The following is a 26,583-nucleotide window of genomic DNA, read 5'->3' as shown; positions in this document are numbered from 1 at the left end:
AGCTAAAAGGTGAATTTGACCTGGTTTACCCAGGGAGATAACTACAAGAGTCCTTAGTTTTTATTAGTTTCTATATATTAAAATCATATTTCTCTGGAGTTTTGGTTTTTTTTTAACTTTCCTTTCCATTATGCCTTTTTTTTTACCTTAAAACCCAAAAATGATAATAAAATGTGCATCCCATGCAATAGAAAATGTGGTCTTTCCCACAGTCTCCCTCAATTGAAAACTCTGAGGACAAGAATTCTCAGGTACTTTATAATCAGTTTTCCCGAAAATGATGTGTGTCTCTTGTTTCTACCCCACAATAACTTTTCCTCAAATACTAGCAGTTTTTTGTAGGAGACATTCTGGGGATCCTTTCAGGTATTAGAAGTGAAATTACTGGCTCCTCACTGGTGTTAACAGCCAGTCCTGGGACATGCAGTCCCTGTGGCTGGGGTCCCAGCCAGGAGGAAAGGCTGGATCTGTGCCACAGATGCATCTCACCTGCTGAGGAAATCCAGCTTTGCCTAAGGGGAGCTCGCTGGCTGCTGGGAGCTGGACTCTGCTATTACTGTGTACCCCAAATTACTGCATACCCCAAATTACTGCTCACTTCTGCAAACAGCAATATTTATTATCAGCTTCAGATATGCAGAATCTTTAAGACACATTATTTTTCATTTCAGTTACCAAAATATGTCTCAACACTAAGCTAAAAACCCTAGAGAATTATTGAAATATGTGCATTTTACCTATTTCATTTTCATGTTTTTGAAAACAAAACCATTTTGGAAAATGGAGCCATGAATGGAAAACAAAGCACAAAATTTGCAGCTGGCTTAAGGTACTGAATAAAAATAGTACCAAATAGTTGCCCATGGAGACTTTCTCCTGTGATCCTAAGTCAGGATGTATTACCAAAGACAAAGTGATCTTTAGCAGAAAGGATGAAAGGATGATCACAGACCTCAGTGACCTCCCGTGCTAAGGGTGACAGACTCTGCAGCAGGGTCTGCATTGAAGAAATGCCACAGCCAGAAAAGCAGAGTTAGGGAGTTCATGGTCATTCACACAGCAAAGTAAAGAATACCTGCACAAGGGATAACACAACGTGAACAGAGACATCCAATTGTTGCTAGCAGGTTTTCCATTGGAGTGAGAGGATGAATTTCTCTTTCTAAATTATGCTAATCCTCTTGCTAGCACGTTGCATGTTCTTTGTGTTTCACTTGAATGCTCAAAACTCAGAAAGAAGGTTAAATAAGGTTCCATCAAAAGAAAAAGCTAGTTAAAAAACTGGGAGACTTGAAGGAAAAAAAAGGAAAAAAATAGTAAAAACAACCCCCAAACAGACGGAAGTCAAATATCTCGCTTTAGGGGTGAGTGTTATTCCTGACAGTCCAAACCAAAGATTTCCTATGGTTTGTTTCAAGACAAGAAAAAAAAGTGTATATTTAGGATGGCAATATCAGAATGCTCTCAGCATTATTTTGGGAGACATTTATAGACTGTGATAGGTTTCCAGAAAGACAAAGTATTTTAGTAACATGTCTTTATATCTGTCATAAAGAATCTTTCACAAGTGCTGTTAAAAACCCCTGGCCAAGAAACAGTGTTAAGACTCCCTTTTATAAACTTCATTTGTTTGAATGACAAGATTTAATATACACACTTTGGAAAGTAACATCCAGCAAGCAGTAACCACATCATACAGTAATGAAGATGGGTAGAAAAACTCATTAAAATCACATCTCACCATATGAAAATTATGATAACTTATATACAGGCTAATTATTTAATAATGTACAGCTGTTAAATTAACTACTACTAATTACTATTAGAAATTACTGCCACAAGTAAATGAGGTTTTAGAAATGCAAGCTATAACTGTGGTGTAAGTGGAAAGTAGGAATACATCCCCAGTTTTGTCACTAATCTTAATTTGTGCCATTTTATCCATGAAGATATACATGCTCATTAAACATTCCACTACAAATAGTCTGGAAGTTTGGTTTCCTCCAAGATATCCATCTTTAACTGAAGGAAAGCAGTCAGTATTTTAACTCAGGAAAACATTTGACTGCGTGCTTAATTTTTTCCCCAGTCACAAAAATTCTCAGTTTCTGATTAACTTTGATTTAAGTGGGACAGATTTGTGTATTTAAAGATACCTCCATATACCCAAGACTGTCCCAATAGGCTTCTCTTCCTTAATCACTCTGGGTTGCTTCAGCCTTTGTTTCTCCCTCCCCTAACACCCAAGACCATGAACAAGGCACTGAATTTTGAGCAGAGTAGAAGGCTCAGTCCTCTGAGCAAAACACCATCCCCCCTTTTGTACTAAATCCTCATTCTTTCACGAGCCAGTGTGAGGGCAGACACCTCCTGCCAGCAGACCTGCACCCCAAATGAGGCACTGCACACCAGCCTGGTGACAATCAGGAGCTCATCAGGAATATTTGCCTAAAGACAGCAAGTACAGGGCTGTGGGGTCTGGTAGCTGAAGCACTTGGACAAGAAGTTGGAGGTAGGTGTTTCAGAGCTTTCATACCTTGAGGGAATTTAAACCTTCTTCTGTAGAGATGTAGCAACCAGGAACCTAAGAGTCTGCAGAAAGGTGAAAGTAGACCTTTACTTTCATCTGTAGGGAACAGGGGAGTCCTGAGCTTGATTTCTGCTGCTTTGGTCACTGCTTGGGTTTTACATCTGCCATGGCTTGGTCTAAAAAGCATAAATTATCTTGAAGGCTATCTTGAAAGACACTGTGTGACTCTTTCAGTACTTTTTAAAACATATTAAATAGTTTGCTAAGAAGTGAAGAAATTCTGCAAGAACACTAATATTTTTTGAATGTTGATTAGCTAGGAAAATCCAGCCATAATTAATTTAGTGTTTGATGACTCCCTATCTGTTCTCTCCCCCAAAAACACTTTGCTGTTCTTTTAGCACACAGTGAGATTTCATAAAATGAACTTACTCAAGGCTATTTCATGAAAAGCATGACATTCATTTTGCATTTATGATAATGTTTAAATAAATACGCTCTCCAAAGTGTTTTGCAAGGCCCTGGAGTGCTGCACTGAGTGGATAGATGGCTTCCAGTCATCTCCAGAACAGAAAACAGATTAACGTGGCAGAGCAGGCAGGGAGGAACATGTGGAGAACTCACTGGAATGGCAGTCCTGATGTGATAAAGATGCTAACAATAGCTACTAAAGAGGACAAAATAAAGAGAGATTTAGAGAAAGAAGTTGCAAGAGCTGGAGACTTAGAGCTGCTCTCTCACTACCTCCGAGCCTGTGCTACCACGGGAGTGCAAACTTGCATTGAGGGACAGGTTTGTCCAAGGGAGGAGGAAAAAAAACACTCTCAGAAGTAATTGTGAATGCACAAATTCATCTGAGGTTGAAATAAATTCTCAAAGGATTTGTTTAATCAAAAACAACAAAAGCACATCAGTGGTTCTCCTTTAGTTCATGGGGAGGATTGAAGGGAATAGGGCTGGGGTGGTAATTAATGCAGTATCTCTATATCTCAAGGGATGGTAGCCCTGCAAAACATTATTTATTAAATAAAAGAAATAAAATATTAATTTTCTCATCCTGGCAAAGCAAATATATTGAGCATTTTCTGTTGCATTTTGAGGTGAGCCAACAGGATTGGAGATTCAATACTATTAAAAATAGATAAATACGAGATTTTCTTGTATATTTTGAAGAGTTGCACAAGGATTAACAAGTACAGAGCAACACATCCCCTCCTGTTATTGTATAAGAGAGAAAGAGGGAGATCTGACATTTTCAACAGACTGGGAAAGAGGTTCTCTGTGCAGACAGGAGGAAGGGCTTTAGGGATTGATCAAAAGCCACAAAATGCGGGCTCCACTTTGACTCAAGCCTCAAAAAGAGGAAAAATAGGTGGGATGTGATGAAAGGTATAAGAAGAACATCACAATGAAATATTCAGTGCTAGTGGGAAAGATTGTAGTGAACCTCAGATTAATTTTAAAGAAAGGGAAGTTATTCAAGAAAAATTAAATTTGGTATACAAGACTTCGTATACCAAATTTAATTAAAGAAGGTTTTCTGCTATTGTTTCAGTGTTAGAAAAAAAATTAAAAGACGAAAAAGACTGCAGTTGTCAAAAAGAGATGCCAAAATTCAGAAGCATGAAAGTGACAAAAGTGTGGATTTAAGGGGCCTGAAAGATAGAACAGAGATTTACCACTTGAAGGAGAATGAAAAGAGACCTAACTATGAACACTAAGTCAGAAGCCAAGAGAAGACCAAAGACTGATGCTGCAATCAGAAATAAGGAAGTGAAGAAAAGTGCTTGAGACACTGAGAGTGATGAGGAGGCAGCACTTTAAAATGGCTGAAAAGCACCAGGGGTTACAGCAGACAAAAAAGCGAGGAAAGAGATTCCAAGGCATGAAGTGAAGCGGAGACACCAAACCCTCAGAAGAGACATTTTCCAAGACTATTTGCTCACCTGGAGCTCTGCTTTACCACGTTACAACAGGTAGTTAGCACACAGGGCTGGTAAGTGCTGCATTTACTGCATTGCACATCTGTGTCACTGCTGCTTGTCATCCCCAGCGTCACCCTGAGCCCCAGAGACAGCAGGACAGGACAGGGTTTATGGGGATATTCCCTGTTCCAGGGCTGGAGCTGCAGGAGCAACAGCTCCGTGGGCTCAGCCTGCATTTCTTACCCACTTAAGGCAGAGATTCAGTTTCATTTTCAGTCATTCAACCCCCAGCAATTTCCAGTGACACCAGATACCTGCTGGCTGCAGCTCCCAATTAATCTGAGGAGCTGGAGAGCTTGGCTGTGCTGCTGGTGTAAACAAGCCAGTTAGGAGCATGTCAGGCTTTGTTCAGCCAGGAATCACATCCTTGTTATGAGCTGAAGCATCACACCTGCTCCTTTTAGGTTAACTGACAAATTGCTGCTATGTAAATCTGCAGTTTGAGTGTAAAACCAAGCCTCTCCTGAGGCTAGCTGACAACGTGTGAGGAAGGGAAATTGAAACAAAAAACAAACACACCAAACTTGTGATAGCTCTCGTGGCAAGATAGCCTTGCACCAGGGAATGTAACTCTGTGAGGCAGGATTACTCACAAACACCAGGTATATTTTGTATATCTTATCCCAACACAGTCAGAGAAGGTGTTTCTCTAAATAGTCTTATTAATTACTGAACCTGAAATAGAAGAAATTGTCAGTGCCACCTCTGATTGCCCAGAGAAATGAGTCAAATAACATCTGACAGTCATTAGAAATGTTGGATTTTCATTGCAGTCCTAGCACCACTGAGGAATGGCCTGCTGTAACTCACCACACACACTCCTATGCTCTGTGCACGTGCAGCAGTGGAAGCAGTTCCCACAGGAGCTGCTGTCCTTCTGCAAAGCCCAGCCAGGCCACCAAGGACCCACACAAGGCTGCCCTGGCACTCCTGAGCACACAACCCCCCAGTACTGGCTGGGCTGTGACAGCAGTGTCCCTTTCCTGCTGTGTGCCAGCAATCCCAGACCAAACACACAATCCCAGCTGAGGAGGGTGCAGATCTGCTGCCTCTGGAACCTGCAGGGCTCAGCTCATCTCCCTGATCCCCCTGACAGCTTTGGGGGTGCAGCAATGGAGAGGAAGTCCTGAGACTTTATCAAAATGCTTTTGACCTCTTCAGGCATCAAAAATATTCAGTACTGTATGGGGGTGTGAACCTGTCAGCTGAGAGACCTTTCTCACCTGATTCTGAAGGTACTGGCTGCCAGTCTTTGGGCAACTTCTCTTTTACAACCTTACTGTAAAAGTCTTCTTCCTTGTATCCAGTCTAAATGTAGCTTTGTCTGATTTTCTGTGACAGTCCCCATATCCTCCAAGAGTGTTGGTGTCCTGCCTGGGTGATGACCTGAGCATGGGCACGAATCAGATCTAAATCTCCTTTGATATTCAGCATCACTCTGTTTCTTTTTACAGATTCTATGCCCATTATTAAACAATTTAAGTCACAATCAGCCAAACAGCATTTTCTGGGGTTTAACATTCTATACTTTGTGAAGTGCATTATGCTGAACAAGAGAAGGTGGCTGAAAGCATCTATTTAAGGACTTTCAAACTGGGCATGGACAAAGGCAGTGACAAACAAGCTGCAGTGCCAAAATCCTCCCTGCTCCCTCCCGTGCCAAAACCCCAGGAACCAGCATGTCCTATCCACTCTTTGAGTTATGCAACAGTGTGCAAAAGCTGTTGCCTTCAGAGGTGTCCAAGGATTTCTAGCTTGATCTGGGGCACACTGACCATCACTTGTTGCCTCAGGAAGAGCAGGTTTTCCTGTCATCTTTCATCACCTCATTCACCAGTATTTCAACACATCTGCCCAATTGTATTGCTCAGCATGGAGAATTGAGCATGGCATTTCCTCTGATGAGAAGTCAAGCTGCAAGCTCCTCAACAGCTATCAAACAATGATGTGTACACAGCTCAGTCTGAGGGGAACAAAACCAGCATTTTTAAAAAAATTTGCATATTGTAAAACCTAAATTCCAATGTCCTGTATTTCCCCACTTATTTTAAAATTAATAGCTCTAAGAAGGCAGGCAGAGAGCAAGATGTACATCCAACCTCTAATAAATCATCATTCTCAACTAAACATTATAGATCCTAACTTATCAGAGGGGATATTTAAGAATTAAATAAGTAGTCAAGACAAAACCAAAGGAGTTTTAAATATGACTATTTTATATATGCAGTTTTACTTTAAGATTAAAGTAGGATAAATCACTTAATCCATCAAAATCAGATAAGAAAGGAGCTTCAGGTTGCATAATTCAGTGAGTTTCAAAAATAGAACTTAATTGCCTGAAATTGTGCTCTGATCCATATGCTTCCATGGACAAATGCAATTACTGCCTCTTGTAAACAAGCTAATTGATGTGAGAGAATATTTTGTATTCACATTTTATATGTGAACAACATTTCACAAAAAGCACAGAGACTTGAGCAATGATCAATAGTAATCATCACAGTCCCATTGGAACAGGTAAAACCACACTGCTCTGTTTGCATCAGCTGAACATCTGCTTCAGTTTTCCTTAAAATTATAAAAGCCTTTCCTCTCACCTAGCAAAATAAATTAGATGTTCAAGCTCTTGAAAAAAATTCTCATAAGCACAAAGGTAAAAAGCCTTTTCTTAGATGAGCCGATCAAAAATCTTAGAGCAACTCCAAGATCTGGACTCTTATCAGTGACTGCTCAGTCATTACACAGACACCTCTCAGGACAGAGGCAGGAAAATGGCAGCAATTATATTGCCAATAAAATGACAAATGCTAGTAATTCCTGATTTTTACCTCAGACTCATAAATTAGGATGGCACAAGACCTTGTGATCAACCAGTCTGACATTTTCATGAAGAAAAAGGTCATGGGATTGCAGTTAATTCATTTGTCCTTGAACTGCAGGGCAACAGTAGCAAAATACACAATTTTAAATATGTTTTAATCTATTTCTTGTATACTTTATCTTGTTTCTGTCTACTTCCTAAACCCAAGAGACACAAGTCCTCATAAGCCCCCATCTGATGTCACCTTTCCTGTTGTATCAACCAAATTTGTAATCTTGCTGGAAAAAAAACCTTTCAACAAGCTGTGTTTTATTGCTCTTAATTATAAAACTCAATAAATCAGTCTTCTCCCAGACCAAAAAGAATTTCAGTCTAAGTTCCTGTTTCTTGTTAAAAATTAATTTTTAATCACATTTAGCAGGATACATTTAATTTCTTGCACCTTGAAAATGTTGGCTTTCTCCAAAATGTGATTTGCCCAAAAGTGACACCCACACAACAAGTGGGTGGAAAGGTTAAAATTTTCTGTTTACAAACTGTCTTTGAACAGTCAATACACTTTACAAAATGTGTTTGGCACTGGGTGAATACAATGTATACACATCACAAAATGAGAACAACTTGTCACGATTTTATGGAATTGCTTTCACATAAATTATTTGTCAATTTTCTTTTTCATTGTAATACTTGGTCCAAATAAGTAATTAGGAAGGTACTGATTCCCCTGAGTTTTGCATCAGGGAATGCAAATATACATTCAGCATATAGAGCTGGCTAAATAAATCACAAATGTCTTCGTTATACTATTAATTTGTTAAATGCTTTGTTTTAATGCCCAAACTCTTTGAGAAATACTATTGTCCCTTCTTTATTCAGATCTAAATCCTGCTCACTTGTAAACAAAACAGAAAAGTAAAGCATTGGACCAAAATTACATTTCTTTTGTTCTCTGGATACATCATGGCATTATCAGGGTTGGAAGAGACCTTCAAGGTCATCCAGTCCAAGCACCACAATCAGCCCTACACCACATCCCCAGTGCCACCTCCAGAGGCCTCCTGAGCACCTCCAAAGACAGCGACCTCACCCCCTCTCTGTAGAGCTGCTTGCACTTATTCCAATGCCTCACCACTCATTTAGTGAGCAAAAATTTCAAATATCTCATCTGAACCTCACCTGTGTCGTCCCTTCACTTGGGACACAGCAGGAGATATTGACCCCCCTGTATCCTCACCTCAGGGAGCTGTAGAGAGACAGGATCCCCCCTAAGCCTCCTTTTCTCTGGGCTAAGCACCCCAGCTTTGTCAGCCACTCCTCACAAGATGTGTTTCCCAGACCTTTCCCCAGCTCCATTCCCTTCTCTGGACCTTCTCAGCACCTCGATGTCTCCCTTGCACTGCAGGGCCAGAACTGGGCTCAGCACTCAAGGGGTGGCCTCAGCAGTGCCCAGCCAGGGACAGCCACAGCCCTCGTGCTGCTGGCCACACAGTATTGGTGCAGACCACATGGCCTTGGCCTCGTTGGCCACCTGGGCACACACTGGCTCTTCACCTTACTGCAGCTGCCCCCAGCCCCTCCACACAGCCTGTCAAGATGTCTCTGCAGAGAGAGATCAAAATGTGATCTCATACTTGGTAAAATATGGGAGAACAACAGCATTTCTTGGGTTGGCTGCCATGAAACACATCCCACTGATGACTTCCTTGCCATTTCCTAATTGTGTTGAGTAGCAGAGCAGGGAACAGCTGCTCACACATCATTTCAGAGGCTTGGGCACTGCCTGTTCAGAAGGACATCCTGGCAGTCAGAGGCAGCTCCCTACCCTGGGCAGAAGGGCTCACCTTGCTCAAGAGAGCTGCAACATAAACAAATAAACAAACACATTTAGTACCCTCTCTGAGCTCTTAGCAGCTTTCTTGCTCTCACCTTGTGAAAGGATTTTCCTGATGTCCTACTGCTACCGCAGAGCTGTCTGAAAAGGGAGCTGCTGTGCACTCACAGCAAAGGAACAGTTTCCATGAACAAAACTGCTGGCTGGGATTATTTATACTTGCAATGGTCCACTGCACAGGATCAAGGGCTTTTAACTGTTGCTGAGAAGAGCATCTATTCTATGTGAAACCTCACAGAAGGAACCTGACACTTGGTATAATTTCTTACAGATATTGCAATACTCCCCCTGTATAACCTGCCAAAATATTTGCAACCAAGTGCATTTGACTGGAAACTTGGCATAGGACTTCTATCAATTATTTTCAATTCACTGAATAGGTAGATTAGTCAGGGAAAGCTCACAATATATATGGGCAAGTCAGTGAGCCAACCTCTGGCAGATGCCTTGCCTCAGAATTAAAGTATTTTGACCTTTCAGGGCAGATAGTCTGAGGAAAATGAAAGTTTAACAACAGTGCTTCAATTGTTAAGATGTTGCAATCAAGACACCACAGGTGAAGGCTCTCTCACCAAATGAAGACACTCTCAGCACACTGAAATGACAAGCTTTTAATACAGACAACATTATTTGGCTACTGCAAATAAAGGCAAAGAAAATGTGTACTTTCACATTAGATTGCACAGGTAAAGTGAACATCAGGGTGTTCCTCCAAATCTGCAAAGAAAATCAGAGGGAGAGGCTGCAACGAAAGGCCTGGAAAAGACATTTCTTTATCTTTACTCACCCTGGATCTGCCTGGTCCCTGCCTGCCCCAAGGACAGACATTTGCTGAGGGAAACTGGCAGGGAAGATCATTTCACCAGACCTTTGGATCTGACAGCGTTACAAGAGGGCAAATACTACCTAACACCAATGTTAGTTCAAAATAAAATCCTTCCCAGTGCTGCATTTTCTAACAAGTGGAGAAAATCTTCCTTTCATCCGAGATTTGCTCCATTCACAGCCAGAGCAGTGCTGATGCTGAGGAGGTGCCTGTGACAGAAGCACAGCTCTGCAGTGCATCCCCACGTTTGCAGATTGATCTGTTTGCTCTGAGCACTGCTCAGCTCATGCCACAGCTGTATTTCACTCCGTGCTGTGGTGTAGAACTGCTGTTACAGCCACGATATGAGCTCCTACTTATGAAAGCAAGATTGTAGAGCAGAGTCATATTTTATGGCACAGCAGTTAAAACAGCTGGGAAATTCAGAAACCTGATAATGGGACTGTCAAATGCTTTTCCACATTTCCCAATTTCCATTCCTCTAATGAAAAATATTCCTTCTGCGTTCACATCACACCTCTCTTATTCTTTTATCACTTCCCATAAATCATTCTTCTACTCTCTGGATGAATCAAACTTTTTTTTTCTAGGTACCTGAAGCCTGTCATGACCATCTAGTGCAGGAATGACAAGCAGAAATGCAGCCCAGGACATTGCACAGACTGTCACACACTCAGCTGGAAGGCCCCTTTCAACCCAGGCTATTACATGATCTATGGCTCTCTTGGATTTGTTTTAGTCTTCATGGAACCTGAGAGAAAATTTGCTTTTAAAAAATATTCAGCAGCTTGTTAGGAAATATTAATCAACTAATTTAATCATATCACTGGAAAAATATTCACACTGCCTTCTAAATGATGGAAACTCACCTTTAAGTGGTTTACATTCAACAACTAAAAAATAATATGAAACTGAAATATTTTTAAAGCAGAAGTCAGAGTAACCAGAGGCTGTTCTAGTTTACATCAAACTAGCTTGAAACAAACAAAACTGTAAGATATTGCTCAGCGCACAAGCTTGTAAAGGGATTTCACTGTATACTAGTGGATTCTTACAAGCCTAGACATTCTTTGCAAGGAGAATAGTCACAGAAAATTTTAGGTCATGCTGTATAGAAACAAGTGCAGCTTATGTAAATACTTTGGCAATTCTGATAGCCAAATAATCTTTCCTCAATTATTCTTTTTATTGTTATTTTTAACATAATTAATTACTGTATTTTAGCTGTTTTTCTACTCTTATAATAGGAAGGTTAGATGATCCAGCACACAAAGGATGTTATGTAACACTTCTGTGATGTCAAGTAGACTCAATGGATGTAAACATCTTTAAAGAGGCCTCCCTGGTTGGTTTAAATCTCTGTAAAGCAAAACACCAGCCCCATTCTAACTGCAGTACAAAGGGAAATTTGGATGTGATTGAGATCATCTGACCAGAGATGCCAGAACAGTTGTATTATATAATGCATGTGAGCACAGCTGCCTGCTTGTCACAAGACCCGAGAGGAATGCATCACACACCAAAGGGCAGAGCTTTTTTAAAGGGCAGGGCCTTCCCTCCTGCCTCCACAAATCCCCTGGGTGGGGTACTTTCCCTGAGCCACTCACAGCACAGAAACTGTCCAGAACATGAGACACGAGGAACTGGTACCCAGCCATCCCCCCCTGAATGTTATTTTCACAGGGTAGGACATTGATTCTGTTATGTGGAATAACACCATTAATTTCTCTGCAGAGCTCAAGGGGTGCAGCCAGTCAGACCCTGGGGTGCCATTTGCCAGGCACTCTGGTGCAAGGAGCCTGCAGGAAAGCTCTCACTCACACACAGGAAAAAAGCCATTTCTAATCTACTTTTCACCTGGAACACCATATTATTGAGTGATCTCTGCAATTGAGTCAAGACCACTAGAATGATATCAAGACCTACCCAAAGACTCCAAAATTTCAGTGTTACTGGGTACACATGACATACACAGTTTGATCAACATCAGCCTTCTAAGAGAGGGTGCAGTGCAAGGTACCTAAACAGAAGGAAGAACATTTTCAGCAAGATTTTACTAATTTCAACATGTGGTCACTCCAATCCAGTTGTGCTTCACAGGTTTCCATTTTGAAATCTACTTCAATACTTTGCTTCTCAGAATACATGTGAAAGGGAAGAAGTTCCACTAATCAAGATTTTTTTATTTGATTTTAAAATTACAGTGTGATGAATACAATTTTAAACTAAGTTTTCCATTCACACAATAATCTTCTTCCACACAACAAGTGCTTATATATTTAGGGGTTGAATACAAAAGATCTCTATGTCCAAAGCTGAGAGAGTGAATGGCAACACAACTCCTTCAGCCTCTGGGGTGCTCAGCAAACTGAAAAGAGTGAAGAAAATTGGCTGGTTCTAGCACAAATCAGATGTTAGTACTGAACTAAAACTGATTCTCTTGACTGAAGGCTGGACAACATATAGTGACAGTGAGGAGAGAAGAAGAAAGGTAGATTTCAAAGACAACCTCTGCTGTCAGAAATCCAGAGGCTTTATTCAGAGATGGGGGAATCTGAGGGAGCAAAGGTGGGGCAGTGATGTATGAAAGAAAAAGGGTTTGGCAGGGGCTTCATTTCTGCTCTCACGCAAGGCTGGGAACTGTTAGAATTTTTTTTCCCTACAAGGTGACTTTCTATAAATTATGCACAAGATTCTACCCTTGTGGCCCTATCATAAAAATACAAAGCCTCAATCAGATTTACATTAATGGGAGGATATCAGGCTGCTGTGCTCCTTCAGGTGCAATAGTATCAATGTATCTAAAACATTCTTCCCAATCTGTTACCAACAAAAGGCTTATTTACAGTTCAAGTCTTTGATTTTAACTTGTCTAGAACAATTTCCTTTCCATGCCCCATAAAGGTGAGACTGGAAGGTATATAGGGTACAGGAAACAGTGATGAAAAAACCTCCAGAATGGGCTTTGCCATAGGGGATGTTGCCCTCTGGTCTGGTTTCTGGCAAGCTGTAATAATGTAACCTGACTGTCAACTCCCCTGACCTGTGGCTATTGTCACATACTTTCCCAAATCATCCACAAGATGCTGAATGAACTCGTCATAACTTATTTCTGTTATGCAACCACATGAAGAGTACAACTCTGTATCATGGTCTGACAGCCCAGAATAACTGCAGAAATGACTCAGTATCCAGGGAAAACTTTCAAGCCTGCAAAAAACATGATATTTTCCTGGAAAGCAACTTTTAAATTCTGACTAATGCATTCTCCTCATTTCTTTTTTTTTTTTTTCATCTGTCCATACAGGTTTTGAAGCTCTGAATGCTCCTGGGCACTGAGAACAATGTGAGGTGAAGACTGACTGAGCAAGTGAGAACTCAAGCAGAACACCCTGTTATGTGATATTTTGGGAACATTTTCAGGAAATGTAGCAGTCCAGACACTTTCTTTTTGCCCAGGCAGTCCATATTGCCAGGGCACCCATGAAGTTCCTGGAAGCACTGGATCTTGGCCCCCAGGGGATCTGCTCCTGCAAGCCCAGCTCGGACTGGATGAGCCATCCTGAAGCCTGGCTTTGGGTCCCACATGCTCCTGGCCAAACCAGGGAGAGCAGCCCTGGGGGCTTCAGGAATCATAACACTGACACAAACCTAACCAGAGCAAAGCTCCTCTCCCTTGTCCCTCCATTCCAGCTGGAAAGCCCCTGACACCACATCCAGAAATGTACCTGCACTGAAGCAAAACCAGGTGAAAGTGGACCCTAAGTGTAACTCAATATTAAGAACCAGACTGCGCTTCTCCACCATGTTAACAATTGTGGCTGACTACCCAAAAGAGGGAAAATAAAAATCACCCTCAGCTAGACCTCATCAAGAACTTTCCCCTAGGAAGATAAACATCAATGAATGTGACAGAGAAAGTTTAAATTGGTAAAAACATTCTTATACATCGTTCTCATTTTGTTTCAGGCTACTTCACTCTATTCCAATGTCCTGTGTCAAACAGCCCCCACATTCTAGGTACACATCATGGGAATGTCACAGAATTGGCATAAGAAACTTTGATGTAAAGCTTAACACAAAATAGTACCAGCTGAGCATGATGCAGGAAGGTATGGACAATCCCATTTTGTTGGAAACAGCTTTTCACCTTGTACTAAAGAGGTCAGGAAGCCTGAGACCCAAGGTGCTCTACTCTGGTTTGTTTGCCATGGAGGAAGCCTTGGGCAAACCCTTTTCCCTCTCTCTTTCTCAGGGTATGTGCTCCTGAGATAGTTACACAGGATCAGCAGCACAAAGACACAGAGAGAATTTCTGAGATTTGTAGTGTGCCTTGAAACATTCAAAAAACCACTACTCCAGTCCTGACTTCCACTGCCCACAGTGAGAAAATTACTGCATATTATTACCAAAGCCATAATAGGAGCTGCTAAAGACAAGATGTATTGTAATAGAAGAACAGGAATTTTCACAGCCTGAGCCAGCAAGGGGAACTCTTTCCCCACTGACATGGCCTCCAGCTATGTATGGATGCAGCACTTTGCTTTCTCCAGAGCAATGGTGACATTTTAGATCATCTGTTGTGCTATAAATGGAACACTGTGATCTGCTGAACGTTTTCTACCTGGAAGGCCATTTCCTGGGGCCTGAGTCATTAAATTCCTTGGATGACATTGCCACATCTGGAATGAAAAGATGTAAAGTGCTGCTAATTTACAAGGCTGCTGTGGTTCAGGTATTTTAAACTGCTCAGGTGTGAATAGCAAAGGCTGGCTGGTGTTTGAAATCCCTTCAGCAGTATTAGCTCACTGTGGGTGGTGTTTGAAGCCCTTGTCTCTGAACTGGAGGAACATGGATTTGACAGATGGAACACTCAGTGGATCAGGAGCTGTCTGGATGGTTTCACACCAAGAGTTGTGGTCAATGGCTTGATATCCACAGGAAAGGAGCAGCATGTGGAGTTTCTCAGGGGTCAGCTCTGGGACTGGCACTCTTCAACATCTTTGTCAAGAAACATACAAGTTCTGCTGTACTGATTTTACAACTATAGCTATTAAATTATTCATATCTAAACAAGACACATGCCAGACTGTCAAAACACTCAAGAAGGAGCTTTTTTCAAGTTCAAGTCTGTAGCTACATGTCCTCCATGTAGGCTGGCAATCAATAAACATGAGAACAAGAAGTCAAGAAGTCTCTTGGGTAACACCTCATACTCCAGTGCTCACCCCTTTGGCTGGGAGGAAGAACAGTCCTCTCCTAACTAATCCCAATTCTCTTCTTCCAAAATATAGAATGTAAATGAGTTTAGCTGCAGATAATGATGTTTCTGTTATTAGTAACACCCTGAATAGCTTCAAACCCTGACAGGGAATTTAACTCCTGGGGACTTGGCTTAGCAGGATCTCCTTTTATACATCCTGATCAGTGCAGAGTGTAAAATGGCTTCAGAGTCCTCCCCAGGGACACTGATAGGCCTGCACGCTTCATCACAGGCTATTACACACTCAAATTCACTGGGCTGAACAGCTGTGGACAATATATATAACTTCAAAACATCCATGAAGCTCTTCAATCTGTCTGCAATTATTCAACTGTAATTCTGAAGGCATTTGCTGACAGAAAATAGGAATTTGGCATGAAATCCTTTTCTTCTGTGTTGTTTCTCTGTCTGTCCAGAGGGGCTGAAACAGAGGCTTTCAGTTTAGGTTTTAAGACACAATTTTATGGTGTAAATAAGCTGGCCAGCTTGAGCTGCAGCGGAAGCAGCCTCCTGAGCCAGTAACCAGGGTAGGAAATCTTTTTTATCCTCACAAAAACGGCCTCATTCCTAATGGCCAGGACTTGCTGGGGTTAGCAGTAGGAATAAAACCCCCAGTCTGTGCTGGGGTTACAGCAGGAATAAAGCACAGCCTCTTCCCCAGCTGGCTGATCTCCCTGGGGTTTGTGCCTCCCATGCCAACCATCCTCACTCTGGAGAGGAGGCACTGCCAGGGGTGCAGCCTCCCTGGAGCTGTTCCTCTTTCTGCCATACCACCACAGAGACTCCTTCCCTTCAGGAAAGTTGTGAAACTTGGAATAAATCTGGGCCTAGCTATTCCAATTTGCTGAGTCCCAGAGCAGGATGATATTAAAGGGGACATGTAGTCTTGAAAGGACTTGCAGCATGTTTTCACTTGATTTTTTTTTTTTCTGTATAATGGGGTATTCACAGGAATTGAAATTTCATTTAAATATGAATTGTGGTGAAAGCAATTTTTTAAATTATAAGCACTTGAATAAGTTTTAAATATTTTCAGAATGTTTCCTTTTATTTCATGAAATTAATGTTATACTTCCTTGCATTCAATTTCCATTGAATAACTTAGACATTTCTAAATAGAAGGTAGAACATTATATTTAAAACACTCATATTTTCTTTCCTCTCAGAAAATCTGCTTGGTAAAATTAAAAAAAAAAATTAGCTGAGCTCTGTGATCATCCTGGCTTTGGAACACAAAGTCCTCCAACTGTGGAATTTCCTAAAAGCCAAAAGAAGTGCTGCCAAAATCTTCACTGCCTCTTTTGAAAACATATAGTTCATGCAGTTCAATAGATTTCCATCAATTTGATCAGATAATGTCATCTAATTAATTCTAGACAAATTCATGTGCCTTCAACAGAGACTTGGCTGAAGATTGAGGCTTTCTTTAGTTAATATAAAGACAAACCAGTTTATTATAATGTTCCTTGGAGCAATAAATCCACAATGACCTTAACCATGATTTTTTCTGTCAGTTCAAAAACAAAGTCTTCATTCTTGGTTAGCCAGGTGATTTAGTGTGTTCTTCAACTGCCCAGCAAGAGATTATTTCATTTATGCCTTCCATTTGTTCTTCCAACATCGCTGATCCAGGTAATAAAGAATCAGGTTCACAGCAATTATCCCTGGTTAATCCTTCATAATTGTCTACATGTTAAATCAGGGATATTATGCTAAATAGCACGTAATGCAGTACCTTCCCTGTGTGCATCAGGCAAACTCAAAAAAAATGACCTTGACTGACACACAGGCCATTTCAGATTCCAATTCTCTAAAAATACCTCATTTAGAAGTGTTAGGTAGATGCAGACAATGACTCTTATCCTTCCATGTAGCTCTTGGTTTCTACAACACACTGATGATACTTTTACAAAAATGCACTCCCTCACAACAGGAAAAAACCCTAAATGTCAGAAGTTGCCCCCAGAGACTGTTTGCACACAGGCAAACCTTGTTTGCATACAGGTACCTTGTGTTGTCCTTCATTACTCACCTGACTTATGTTCTGCTCTACCTGACCAATATTCAATGCCAAAATTGGTTTTCTCCTAAGCGATGTTTCTTTTTTAGACCTTGTGTTTACAGATAGTCTGAGGAAATTGAACCCTAACAACAAAAGAAGGCAAGAGGGGTTGTAGGTTTAGTTTGGAGCTAAAGAGATCCAAGTCTTTTATTTGGTTATAGGTTTAGTTTGGAGCTAAAGAGATCCAAGTTTTTATTCCTCATCCTTGCCACAGATGACATCAGAAACACTGAGCAGCAATGGCACAAGCTCACAAAATCCCAGAATGGTTGAGACTGGAAGGGACCTCTGGGGACAATCCTGGCCAACCCCCTGCTCAGGCAGGGTCAGCTGGACCAGGCTGTGTCCAAACAGCTCCTGAACATCCCTGAGGATGGAGACTCCACAGCCCCCTGGGTGACCTGTGCCACCTCAGGCACCCTCCCAGTGAAACAGTGATCCCTGGTGTGCAGAGGGGCCTGCCCATGTCACTCACAGCAGGGACGAGAGCCTGGCTGCTTTCTTCACATCTCCCCTAGAGATATTTGCAGGTGAGGGGATCCCCCTGAGCCTTCCCCTCTCTGGGCTGGGCAGTCCCAGCTCTCCCAGCCTTTGAGAGCTGCTCCAGGCCCTGCAATCCTCTCACAGGTCCTTTATCATCCCTTTGTCATCCTTAATCATCTGGGATCCTCTGCTGGACTCTCCAGGAGCTCTGCCTTGACTAAGTCATTTCAGTTATTAAACCTTTTTTTCTGGCAGTCAGAGAACACAACTGGAATGAGCGACTGTGATCTCAAGAGCACAAAGTAAAAATATATTAAAAAGAAGACAAAGAAGAGATACACACCAAGGTGAAGCAAATTTGTCAGGTGACCATCATCTTTTGTTCTACCTCAACAAGAAACTCAACAGCACACAAAAAATTACACTTTAAGAGTGTCTTCCAGTGCCTGCTAGGGAGTGACTATTGGAAGGTGACATTTTCTTTTTCTTGTGACTGGTTATGTGCCCTGGGAAATGTAAAAATATCACCAAGGTATGCATAAGAGAGGAGTTAATTAGTTTAACTTCCTGATGGGAATATATTAACAGTGTAATAAGATGCTCAAATACTCTTTTTATGATTGTCCCTGCCAAAATAGTTGTTGGAAAGATTTTTGCAATACAAAAACTTTCATCCTCCATATGGAGATCCAGCTGCTGACTCTGATCTTTGCATGGCAGAGGTCACTGCAAACATTCAGCCTCTAGAGCTCAGAGTGGCACCTCTGAGCCTGTGACTGGAAGGATCCTGTGTCAGGATCAATATTTATAGACAGCTTTCTCCTAAATTCCTCTACAAACCCAAAGGGACTCATTTCCCTGGATCAATACACAATCCTTTGACAGGCAGAATTTTTTTTAATGCCAACCAGTGCTTTCATTTTTAAAACTCTTTTGCAGCTAAGTTCAAATGCAATTTGTCCTGCACAGTCATTGCCCCAAGTGGACAATATAATTAATCATCTATTCTTATGTATTTGTGACTTTAAATGACTTTTAGCTAAACACTCTTACCCTAAGTCTCCCCTTGATTAAGCCTGAACATATAAGCATGAATTTTATTACTGTGTCTCTCCTTCTGTCAGCCAGAATGTCACTTTGGAATTTAATCTAGTGAAAACAAAAATAATATGTTGATTTCCCCACTGTTCTAAAATATGTAACCTATTTTCCATTTGAAATAGTTTTTAAAATGTATTATTGGATAGATAGAATGATCAGAACATTTTCCTACTAATTGCTTTCTAAAATCACACATAAAATACCTTCCTGCTTACATACTGAATATGAGGGATGTAGAATTATATTCTCAAGAATAAAAACTTAAATCAACTTTCCGCTTTTTTGCAACTGTCTAGACAAGAAAAATCTTCTCAAAAAGTCCCACTAACCTTAGGATCATCACTTAAAAGGACACTGTCTCCTAGGCTATTTATATTTTTATCTGCATCTGATAAAAATCTGTGGGTAGGACACACAGTTTAGTTCCTATTTCCCTGCTTTAAAAAGCCAGATAATCACATTTAGCTGAATTTTTCCCTCCAAAAAAAAGCAATTTACAAACCATGAAAAAACTAATATTTGAGCAGCATAGGCAGCACTGTGTTATGGTACATTATTTCAGATTTGCAAATAGGAAGGACTGTAAAACCTTCTTTTCTTCAGGTGACAAAGGAATGATGGCAAATTTCCAGTTATTTCAGGAGATCAAGCATCCCTTTCAATGCCAGGGGTTTTTCACATTTCTGTATCATTGTCTTGGCTGATACAGCCACCTTGTAAGTAATTGCTTGCATTAAACAATTATAAAAACTTTGGAAGATACCAAGAAAAATGTCTGGGGAAATAAATAAAAAAATCCAAATAAAGTAAAATTTAATAAAAAAATCTTTTGTCACTGCACATCCCCAAGTTCCCATATTATTTTGCTGATTCATTTATAAGATTATATATTAAACAGCTATCTTTTTGAAAGGCCTTTCTGGTGCAAAATAAATTAACTTGTCACATAAATTACTCTCATTTTGGAGCTTTTCTAAAGGATTATATCATGTTGCCAAAAAAAATAATAGAGCAAATATTGAAAAATACAGAAGACAACAAAAAGCATAACAAAATTACCCTGTGTGGGGAAGAGAGCTTCCCTGCTTTCCAACACCCATCTATCATAGGAGATGTGCCCAGGAAACAAGATCTTCAAGCAGACCCACATCTCATTTTGGGAAAAGATCTGTTCAGAGTGAGTAGGTCTGTTTTAGAGAGCACCAGGCTGAGGTACAGTTTGACAGTTTGTAAACACCTGACACTGTTTTTTTGTTTGTTTTTACCACAAACAGCAAAAAATGCTGTCATGGTCTCCTTGGAAAATCTCTCCCTTAACTGTTCCACAAGGAAGGAAGCTGTAGGATGAATTTATGGGCATCTGGTCACTGTTGGGCTGTCCTAGAAAATCAGACCTGGTGCCATGACTGCAGGGAAAATCCTCAGCAGCAGCAGCAGCAGCAGCCTGGGTGCTCTGTTCTGCAGCATCCCTACAGCTGCTCATGCTGAGGTAACAGTGCTGCTGTGCCAGTGCTGCTCATCTGCTCAGGTTCTGCTCATCTCCTGATTCAGGGATGGGTTACAGCTCAGGTACAACAGCCATACCCTGGATATTTATCTTCCAGCAGAAAACCAGCTTGATTTGAAATAATTAAAGCACTTCTACATATTATTTATTGTGAATGAAGAAGTTCCTTAACTTCTTCAGGAACTTTCAGTCTTTACTGTTTATCTGAGAGGTTTTGATCCCTTTATCTTGCCAGAATTTCAGTCCCATGACTCCCAGGCTGTCTGGTTCTAATAACCAGCTAAGCTGTCAAGTAGCACCTTGTGTATCTCCTACCCACTGTGGTTCCAATGACTTTTATACATGCTCTGTTTCTCCCTGAGCACTATTCTATTCTGAAACATTGATACAATTAATATCTTTTCAAATCAATTCATGTCTAGCTTAGGCTGATGAACATATTAATCTGTAAAACTGATGCACTTTAATATAAAGTCTTTGTCTTTTCTTACTGGTTATTAACCAATTACATGTTACAGATGCTTTTTCATTCTGAAAAAAATTAAAAGATAAACAACAGCTGTTGTGACAGCCAACTCAACCATCTAGCACCATCTTGAGGTTAAACTGCTCTTGACATTCTAAAATAAATGGACGTTCGTTGATTAGCTCACCAGAAGTTCTAGAGTGATGCAGATATTTATTTTTTACAGACAAAAATTATAAAAACACAGTAATTGTAAGACAAACATTCTATAGATTTTTTTCTTTGTTTCCTTGCATAGACTTGAGTCCAATTCTGTTAATTCTGCTAGTGATTAAGTCTAAATTTATATTCCTAAGGAAGAGTGGGATACTGCACATCTTTTTAGCTTCTCTGAACACTGCACTCTGAAAGTTCTAAAGTTCAGACCTCTATAAATCAGTTCTCCCACAAGTAATTTCCCTTTTCACTGGGATTAATTTTAAAGTTCACTTCTAGACAAAAACATACCTTTACAAAGTATCCTTATTCTAAAGGATACTGGTCCACAATCATCTTTAATGCATTTCCAATTGAATATCTAGGAAAGACGGGATGTGATATTTTATTGGAGCATAATGAACACGTCAGATAAAGCTGCTCATTGTATGTTCGAAGTTAATCGTAACACCAGAACACTGCTACAGGTATGAGAAGGGGATGAAGGCTAAGGCCTTTCCAAGAATCAGAGAGGAAACTCTGCTTTCTCCAGACAGACTTGCCAACTTTGAGACTTTCTAAAAAATCCAAGCATTCACTTGTGTGGTAATAAGAGGTTGAAATACACATTGGCTGTATGCTAATTTCAAACAAATCTGATCGTGAATCCTGTGCTACTGGGCTGAACTCCTGAGGAAATTCATGGGTCTGTCATGAGAACTCAAACAAACACAGCCCCAGTTTTATGAGCACCTCACATCAATAGCCACTCAAATAATCTTTGCTGGGTCCAAAGTTGTGTTGGCATGTTTAGAGACTCAGTGTTAGGAAATTGCAACACTTCCAAGAGCTCATATTTTCATTCAGTTGAGGATATGGGAAAGATAGAGAATCCAAAGCAGTTTACCTTTAATAAGGAAATAGGAGTTTTAGGACTTGGAGGACTGCAAAAGTATGTGATTTCCATAATACTAGATATTTCAGCCTCAAAACCTGCCTGCAAATGCAGAATGAAAGAAAAGTTAATGGATTTTAAATACCCCTGGCCTTCTTAAAGTGTCCACATGATGATGTTCAGTTCTGGAAGGGGTCACATTTCACTGTACATGGAAGTATTTCATCACATGTGAATCTGTGCATTCCCAATACAACACATCAAACCTTAATGTTCATTGCTGTACTTTCATTTTCTACCTCATGGTCCTGGGAAATGTCCTTTCTCTTGCAGTGATGTACACTTAGAACTGGAGGGTTGATCTTGCTAAAACACCTCCATTGGTTTGGCTTACAGGCTTCAGTACAGTTTAACATGAATTACACCTGGACATTTTCCACAACAAAGATAATTACCTTGTAAAAATCCATTACAGCCATTGCCAATGTCAGGGGATTGATTTAAAGTCAACCTTGATGGTAACCACTGCATTCCAGAAAGACAAATGCAAAGCAAATGCAAATGCAAAACAAAATACACCACAATCAATAACAGCAAGAGACAGTTCCTTCTGGGGAATGCAGCCCCTGGAGACAGGTACCCATTTTCCTGAGGCAGCAGATAAGTAAGACAAGGGAAGCAGAAGAAAGAATGTTTAACTACTCTCCTGCCAGAGCTTTTGGAAGTTCTGTCAGGATTTGTGTCAGTGCTTTGAGGAAACTGAGCAGGGTGTCTCTCAGATCACAGCAAGAGATGAAATCCATAGGGAGAGCAAGGAAAACTTCCAAAGAAAATACAACTCTTGCTACATATCCAGAAACTTACAGGGAAAGTGGCCGAGACACTTCTCTCGTGAATGTGAAAATCCACTTCCTGCTTAGCCATAATCCCAGGACCCAGGCCTCTAAATGCAGTTAAACAGCTCTATTTGTAGCTCTTCTAGACTTAGGTCAGACAGCAAGAGAAACTGAATGACACTGAAAGCCCTTTTTGATAGGTTTTGTCAAAATACCTGCAGCAGCACTTCAAACTTTCAAGTGACAGTATTAGGGAAAATTCCATGAAAGCCTCTTCCCAAAGGAGCTGTTCAAAACATCTTGGAAATGACAAGCAAAAGGATAAACAGCCCAGCATTTTCAGGGACAGTCATTGCCTCTCCTGCTAATTCACACTACAATCAAGTGGGAAAACCAGGAATGTGGGGCAATGCTTGAGCCAGCGTGGGGTCTAAAACTCCAGAGTGAAAATGTGCATCTGAATCTACACTTAGCCCATCTTGCAGCATAAGCCTTGATAGGCAGCACTGTACAGGAACTTCATCTATTTCTGGCTCTGCCCTGATCTCCTTTTAACCCCCCACACCTCCTGGCTCCTTCCCTTTTCTGTCACATCCACGTTGGCTGTGTATTTTTCAGAAGAGCAGCTGTTTGTGTGCTCTGCTGGGGAATGGGCCCTGGCCTCCAGAAGCACTCAGACACTTTGACTATTTCATCTTGAAATCCCCAGTCATGAGACTGGAGGAATCCTCGTGTAATATCTGTCTGAGTGTCTTCATCACATCAATGATTTATAAATTATGGATGAGGGAGTTAGGGAGAGAACAAGCACATATATTTGGAGACTAGGCCAAATTACAGTGTTGACACTTGTTACCTATTGATATTTCTTGGTAATGTCCATGCCAATCTAATTCTTCCCTAATTGATCAATTTAGACATTGAAAATTAAAATTACTTTTCCTGTGCCAATTGTTCTTGTTCCATCTTGTATTTGACAACAGAAATGCTCAATATTTTAATTCCAACAGCCACTAATCAGTGTTGTTTTCTTTTATGAAGAAAACCATTTTCAAAGCAACAAAATGTTGTCTGAGACAACAGAAACTTGGAGCTCCCTGGCCAGCACAGTAAAGTGTTATTTAGCCTTCATTGAGATAATTTATTTTATGTATATTATACTTGCTGAAAGGCAAATGCACTTTAACATTGCAGCTTGTCTCTGAACAGGTCACTTCATTCTGCTGAAAGCTTTAGACCACCTATTTTTAGCAAAACAAAAGAAAATGTGTAAGTCAGATCAAGTGCAGGAAGTAAAGGGCAGGTACCCAAAGGCAGCTACCAGGGCTGGGTACCACTAGAACTTGCAGCCTGCTTGAAAGGAGCAGTAACAGAGCTCTTCTGGGGACAATTTCTCCTTGAAGGAATGGGCACTGGTGGCACTGAGTCAGGCAGAGCTGCAGCCTGGCAGGGCAGCCAAGGGCACCTTCTGACACAGAGCCACTACGTGAGGGAGCTGCCACTCCAGGACTTTTTATCTTAACTTTTTTGTGATAATCAGAGCTTGACCACAGCTGCAGCTGAGCCACCAGGTGGGATGAATAACTGCTGTAAGGGACTAAGCAAAATCACTGACTTGACACCCTGCTTCTTGAGGATTACAATGATCACCAGGCTGTTCACTGGTTGGTTGGTGTTTCTTTAACAACATGTGTCTTAAAAACCAAAGGACAGGGGAAGGTTTCATGGCTAGCCCAGCAAATTTCACCTGATCACCAGGAACAGAAGCAAGGTTAGTGCATATCCTTCCTGTATGTGCACACCATCCCTGAGAGTTCAACACTTGGGTCTTACCCAGTGGCATCTGAGTGAAAGGCAGCACACCTGTGGCACACAGGTGGTACCATTGGGCGGTCTGACTGCTTTCCCCAGGACTTGCACTCTGATTCCTCATCTGAGAGGCTCCACTGGCTGCAACTGCCTTGTGATTATACCCTATCACACCGAGGTCCACGTCAGTAGGAGGGACATCACTGAAAGCTCTCCTGTGGCTGAGAGCTCTGAGGAAGCCCATTCATTTGGGAAGTACCCCACGAGTACATTTAGGAAACCTCAGGATCCCTGTGTAGCCCTCTTCCAATGCCCAGCCACAACTGGAACAGCTCCTCTCCTGGAGAGCAGCTAGCACACAGGAATTAGCCACACGCTGGTGCAAGGCAGCCTCTCAGAGAGCAGGCAGGAATTTGTGTGCTTATTCGGGATCGTGTCCTAAAAACTGCTGCAGAAATGGATATCCTGGGTCTGATCTGAAGCCCATTAAATGTTACTGGGTTATTTCCATGGCTTTCAGCAGGCAGCAGCTCATATCTTGTTGCCATTTAGAGAAGCAGATGAAAGTTAGCTATTTTACACAATCTGTATAAATTAACATTATTTGTGGGATAACAGTCAGAGAGCCCAGACTGTTTTTTAACATCAGTGTGGAAGTCTCCTGCCCTGGCACCATTCTGGGACTGTGCCACAGCATGACACTTTTGGGAAGAGCCTTTGTGAAAGGCCTCTTCTGCACTCACCCTCCCCACACACCTGAGTGTTCTCCCCCACCTGGCCGAACCCTAATTAGATTTCTGCAGATAATGGGTGTTATTTCTACTGGCAATCACTTTTCCTCGGGTCTGACTCTCACCTCCATGAGCCTCAGCTGCTGCCTCCGAGGAGAGGAGCAGGCAAGGTGAGGCTCAGATCAGCGTTCCCCCAAGGAAAGTCTCATTATCACAGAGGCACGAGCAGCAAGCTGATCACAGAGCCATTAACATCCCTGAAAGCCCCCTGCCAATTACCTGCATGGGAAGAGATGGATCTTGTGTGCTAACAAAACACATCAGGCAACAATATCAGGCTCGGTAGAGAGAAGGCATAAAAAGATGCTTTTCTCCTGCCAACTGTTTTCAAAGCTCATCTTGAAACAAGTGACAAAGCAGTAGTTATTGTACAACAGATTGTGTGGTTGCCATGAAAACAGAAAGTTTCAGCACTCTCAGCTATCATTAGGATGCTCACTGGCACTCTGAATCTTGATAGTTCCAGGGTACAAAACAGGAACCCCAGTGGGACCATCTACCCAGTAATTTACATGGAGCTGTGTAGGAGGCCAATATTTCAAGCAGACTTCGTGTATGTGTTCAGGGTAAATCTAGGAGCCTAATAAGCTGTAAAAATGTATATCATCTGTCCTTCACGGGTAAGACTAATATCCTCTGATGATAATTTCTAAAATGGGTTCTGAACGCTGGAATTTTAAATTGTTGTGAAAAGCAATAAAACCACTCAGAGTGAGCATATCAAATTAATGTGTGTTAATCCCTCCCTTGCTGAGCAAGATTTTATTTTTAAGTGGCATTTTAAAAATGTGTTCTGTGAAGAATAAAAACAGTAGGGATGTGATAATACCCCACCAACAGAGGGGGGAAAAAATTCCTGTCCAAATTTGCAAACCCAAAATTTGTTCTTTGGCGAGCAGGATGCATTTTTAAGTGACAACGTGCAGAGGAAAAAGAGAAAAGCCTATCTTTGGAGAAGTGCTGTTCAGAAAAGGTCTCAGATATCCTTCTGGCAACCCTGAAACCCATCTCCATTCTTTACTGGCCTGTGGAGAGCAGCACCAACTGTGTTTCCATATGTAAACCATGCTGCTCTTCCATGGAGAGAGGTCAATAAGAGAAATACACATTCCTCAGCTTCAA

The 26,583-nt window shown here is 41.2% G+C and overlaps 2 long non-coding RNA genes across 2 annotated transcripts; one reads left to right on the top strand and one right to left on the bottom strand.

The window, feature by feature from the left end:
- Window positions 1-1,595: 1,595 nt before the first annotated feature.
- On the bottom strand, window positions 1,596-4,928 carry LOC135281446 (uncharacterized). The gene is made up of 3 exons (XR_010348088.1): window positions 4,699-4,928; window positions 4,477-4,590; window positions 1,596-2,706 (listed from the first exon to the last, which is right to left on the bottom strand). It is a non-coding gene; the product is annotated as an uncharacterized LOC135281446 (long non-coding RNA).
- LOC135281447 (uncharacterized) lies at window positions 4,720-6,477 on the top strand. Its single transcript, XR_010348089.1, has 3 exons — window positions 4,720-5,117; window positions 5,677-5,750; window positions 5,970-6,477. It is a non-coding gene; the product is annotated as an uncharacterized LOC135281447 (long non-coding RNA).
- The last annotated feature ends 20,106 nt before the right edge of the window (window positions 6,478-26,583 follow it).

The sequence above is a fragment of the Passer domesticus genome, chromosome 15 (assembly GCF_036417665.1).
Source record: "Passer domesticus isolate bPasDom1 chromosome 15, bPasDom1.hap1, whole genome shotgun sequence".
Lineage (NCBI taxonomy): Eukaryota > Metazoa > Chordata > Aves > Passeriformes > Passeridae > Passer > Passer domesticus.
Note: the sequence above shows the minus strand (reverse complement) of the source record. Positions and strands in the feature narration are given on the sequence as shown.